This window comes from Pteropus alecto, unplaced genomic scaffold (assembly GCF_000325575.1).
Source record: "Pteropus alecto unplaced genomic scaffold, ASM32557v1 scaffold8, whole genome shotgun sequence".
NCBI lineage: Eukaryota > Metazoa > Chordata > Mammalia > Chiroptera > Pteropodidae > Pteropus > Pteropus alecto.
Window position 1 is genome coordinate 15823863 of NW_006494609.1, and position 5329 is coordinate 15829191.

Consider the following 5329-nt stretch of genomic DNA (forward strand, 5'->3'; position numbering starts at 1 on the left):
CAAACACATTTCTCCCTGGTTAGCTGGAGGCAAGTACGAAAACCATAACTTGGAGTTTTTAGAGCTAAGTTTCTTGAACCTTATAGTTTGCTACACATGAAAGGCCAAGGATGGGAGGCTGATTAAAAAATAGAAAAATATTAAACCAGTTTTGACTGCTTCCTAGCTCTCAGATAGATATTAAAAAAGATTTATGAACACAAACCATTCGTGGTTTCTCAAAAGAAAGCACAATTAATTTTGTATAGAGGTTTTTTTTATTTTTTTAATGTTTCTATTGCAAAAGTCTATCAGATCTGATGCACTTTTAATATTGAGATATTTTGCACGGAAGGCTGTGTGAGAATTACCCGTGATGGTGTCAGGAAAGAAGGTTTTTAGCGATTCATCAGTGATCGGTCATTGGTGATGAGTCGAAATCCAATAGCTAATTCCTTCCTGAGACACAGAGGCTGTGACCCGAGATGCAGCTCGGGACTGTTCCCTTTAGGCCTCCGGAATCTCAGAAGGAGGAAGTGGTCCAGCTTGTGTCCTTTACGTTAGGGTGAGCCCGTGACGGGCCAGAATTCGTCATCAGACGTCTGGTCTGGAGCCACATCAGTGTTAGTAGCCACGCCGTGCGAAGGCTTCTCTTCTCGTTGCTCTACCTAGATACAGGGCTCAGTGGTCTTCGAGTTGAGGACAAATGTGATTTTCCTAAGAAGTTAGCTAAGTGGGAGGCTGGGGAGCCCATAGGCCATCAAGCTAAGCTTCAGACGCAAGGTGTTTCAGAGCCCTCGGGACACCGTGTCCTCTTAGCACACCTGGCCTGGTCCCCTCCGTCTCATACTCATCGGATTTCAGAGTGTGGTGTTGGTCTCTATCTTGAGTCTCAGAACCGCCTTATGGTGAAGTAGGGGATTATTCTCCCTGTTTAACAGAAAATTTAGTCTTGGAGAGGTCAAGTGTCTCTAGGTCATTCTTATGTCTAGTGAGGGGCTGAGTGGGGGCTAAGCTCCAGATCGTCACCCCTCCCAGCTCAGCCAATCCCGTGGGTCGGCCACCCTTGTGGGGAGGAGGGGGCAGATGTGGGTATGTTTTTGCCTTTGTGGTTTGTTTTCAATTCTTGAGTTAAAGCTTCATCAAATATTTAATTGACTCCTGGGTGTCCCAGCTCATATCCAAAAATCTATCCCCATTCAATGGTCCTATTTATTTTCTGATAAAAACCAAAAGATATTTTTAGCTGCAAGGCACAAGTCACATGGCCCCAGAGGATGTCCTCACTGGTGACGCTTTTCAGAATACGCGTGTAGCTTTCAGAGAACAACACACCCTAATTGCCCATCTCTTCCTCAGCAGAGTCCTTCTGAGATTATAAAGTATACTGCAGTTGTAGTTTGAGACTAAAAAATAATGTTTTTAATATGTAGAGCCCTGCTAGTTAATTCTCTTTTGACTTTAATGTGCCAATGTAACTTCTTCGAAGAAGCTATGCATTTATTGCATCTAAGAAACTATATATATACCATAGGTGAAAAATTCTCTTTTTAAAATATTTTTCCATCACAAGTTTAAAGAATTGCTTGATTAATTAGACCTTCATTTTAAAATAATGCTTTTATCACTACACAGGATAACTTCCTTTATTTTATTCCCAGAGCTAATTAGCACAGGGTAATTACACTGCTACAAAAATAGGCAATTAAAAAAAATTAATTTAGCTCTTCTGATTGGGGGCAGAAAGGAAAAGCGAGTCATTGCACTCAGAAAAATGTCTGTAGCAGCAGGAGCAGGGAGTTCCCGTTGATTTCTGGTTTGGAGTTTTCCCTGACCAGGCCAGGCGTGGTCAGCGGGGAAGGTGTGCGGTATCTTGAGAACCTGGCCCTGAGAAGAGAAGGTTCTGGGTCAGCTGTAGTGGGAAGCTAATGCTTCAGGGCACCAGGAGCAGGTCAGACTCGTCCCACCCCTACCCCTCCTGTTACCGGGAGTCAGCTTCTCATCTGCTGCTCTGTGCTTCTCATCCATATGCACAGACCTTGCCGCCCTTATGAATTTTCACCCGCTCATCTCCCGCGACCTGTTAGGGCTGTTTCTTGCTTCTGCCTGTCGGTCCCCGGTCTTTATGGACCTGAGCAGCTGACAAGGCATTAACCCTCCCGGAGGTAAACCAGGAGGGACGTGCCTGCACCTCGCTCTAGAGCAGTCCTGTAGACTCTTGACCAGAGACCCCCTCCTGGGCTCTCCAGGGTCTCTGTCCGGAGGGAAGAAACTGCCCTTCCTCCCTTTTGATGAGAATTTGTAAGTCTTACGGCATCAGCAGGAGCCCAGCACTCAGGGACACCTGCCTCATATACTGCCTGGGAATCCGGGAAGGGGGTGGGCGGCTGCCTTGCCTGACACCCTACTTTCCTCCTGGTATTTCTCTTCCCTGAATCCTAGCCCCACCCCCTTCCCCTTAAGGTAGGGGTGTACACAGGGGAGATGGACTGGGAGAGGATCTGTTCCTTCTCTCCTTCCCCAGGTGTGCAGCGGGGTCAAAGTGCTGGGACAGTGCGGGTTCTGCCGTGTTCGCAGACTTTCCCCCGGGAGTGGGCAGGAGGGAGCCAGAGCCCTAAAGCTGGGATCAGTGCTCCCCAGTGAGCCCTGGCCCCCTCCAGCCCTGACACTGAGTGGGCGCTTAGGGCCTGGGTGGTTCTCTTCTCTCCCACCCCCACCTCTCCTCCCCGCCTAGGCCATGTTCCTCCCTGGCTCGAAAAGACAACTGTGCTGCATGTGTGACAGGCTCCAGCTTGAATACACAAAAGAATTTGCCTGTTAGGAGGAAAATCCTCAGGAGATTGTTCCTGCGTGCTGTGATTTAAATATTCCTGGGTCTCTCTAATGCCCGCTGAACATGATTTCCATGAGACTCTTCCTCCCTTGGAGGCAGTTAGCAGATGCATCCAGGGCACCTGAGATGGTCCATGTCTCAGCAGCTTTGTGGCCATGTCGTGCCCATAGCAACTTGCAGAAATTTCTGAAAATGATGGCAGGAAGTCCATCATCCCCCACCCCAACCCCAGACCCAAAGTGCTGCCTCCCCAGCCCTTGTAGATTCACCCAGTATGAGCATTTTCTCTGGCTTTTCACTCTGTGGCTGAGTGAAGGAGCCCACCAACGTTGGGTAAATCATCCCCACGGTGGCAGTTTTGCGGGTAACAGGACAAGGGGGGTCTTTCCATGAGCCTCGCCCGCAAGGCAAAGGACATGGATGGGTCACAGATTCTGTTGCTCATTTTGAGCCCAGCCTTTTGCCAATCTAGCTCGTTGGGGCCTCTTGGCTGTGCCTCAGAGAACATTCCCCAGTGGCACAGATTTTTAAAAGGCATTTAGGTGGTTGTATTTGCCTCTTAATAATGAAAACTGAATAGGGACTAGTTTTACAGTTAACTCCAGGCACGGTTGGCGGTGGGAGAATGTCCGGCCCGTCGCAGTGCTGCCCAGCCTGGAGGAAACGGGCGCCCGCATGAAATCGGGACATTCTGCTGCCACCTGTCAGAGCTGGTTTTTTTCCCAGCACAGCAGGGGAGCCAGATGAGTGATCTTAGAGCTCTGAAATTTTATGGCGATTTTTAAAATTCTAGCTTTTCAATGACAAATAGCTCCCATCTTCAATTCATATCTGCTCAATCCTCCCACACTGTCGGGGGCTGGTGGCCATGCTTCGTGTCACCTTTTACTTACGTCTGAGGCCTCTTGTCGCCTCTTAGAGTGTCAGTGTCCAGTCGTCGAGGCTGCATATCCGTCACATACTTCTAACAGGGCTGAGAACTTCCTCTCTAGTCTAGGAAAACATCCGCCGCCTGAATACCCTGGTACGGAACTGGGGACACTGGGAGGCAGCTGGAAATACCCACTGTACCTGTGTGGAAGTCTGGCCCTTGGTTGTGTAGCTTTTCCATCAGTTAGATTTACGCATCTGGTTTGGCTGCTCCTTGGTTAAAAGCTTAATGACAAATGCGGGCATAATCCATACCTATTCCCACTGTTGCCAGAATTCAAACAGTTGCTTTTTATGCAACATGTTGGTTCAGATTTTTCCATAGATGGAGGCCAAAGAAACCTTTAATCCTGGAGGAAGTATGTACCCTCCCTACCCCACCACTGGAAAACAATTTTTTTGAAGCGGTCGAGAGAGTATATGCAGCTTTTGGCTTCTAGTTGCATGGTTTGGTATGATCAGCCTTTGTGCATAAAAGGAGGGTCCCAGACAACAGAGCCCTCCCTACTCCCACTCCACTGTCCCCAGGTATCCAGGCGGGCACGCAGTCCCCTTCAACAGAAGGAGCGAGGCGTTTCCTCCCACTGAACATGACTGGGGTATGAGCAAGGCAGCTCTGTATTTCCAAATCAGATATTCTAATAGGTTTTTTCCTGCCCACTGGGGCACCCCTGCCCTCATCTCCAGAGGTGCCCTTCTGAGCCATAGACCACTTCCTGGAGCTTCCTCCATGTGGCTTGGACTAAGGATATTTGGGGACCCAATGGACAGAGCAGTGGCTGAGCTTCTGTGGCCAGCTCTCGGGGAGCCTCCTCAGGGAACTGCTATTCTGAGCGGCTGGATGTCCAGTTAAGAGCACACGCTTCTTGGCAGGGCGCCCTCTGCATGTGTCTTCCATCCAGCCGCTGCCAGCGGGGAGTGGTTGCTGGGTGTCTGAATACAAAGAGAGCCTTGATTACCTAGAGAGAGAGGAAAGAGGGCTGCCAGCCAGATGGGGCCAGGCCCGAAGGCCCTGCAAGAAAGGACTGAGCGAGGCAAGGCCAGGCAAATCCATCCCAGATGCCCAAGAGGCAGGCTGGGCACGGTTTCTGCAGGGCCATGCGAACTTTCTGAGGCCCGGCCATGACCTACCAAACAGCAGGCGAGTAGAATCAGAGGACTCTTGTGTCCAAAAAGAACCCCCCTTAAAAACAACCAAAATCTAGAACTTGTCACGCCACTTGAGTCCCCTGCTAGACTTTTCTGGCCTGCTGGGCTGAAGGCTACCATCTCTCTAATAGGCGAAGCAGGAGCAGTGAGTCAAAAAGTTGTAAATAATAAATATATTTATCCTGCTATTTATTTTTTCAACAACTGTGACCTCCTGCACTGTGAATGCTCTGTGATATGAGATTCTTAGTTTAATAAAACTGTCATTAATTTTGAATGAATTGATATTATCGGTTACGAAACACTGGCATGAGTTTATTTTTATTGTGAAGAAAAATCTAGAGTAAATATGAATTAAATCTTTATAAGAAATCTAGCAGTCAGTATTGTAATGCAATATATCAAGATCTGTACACTGTCAATAAAATAAATGAGCAC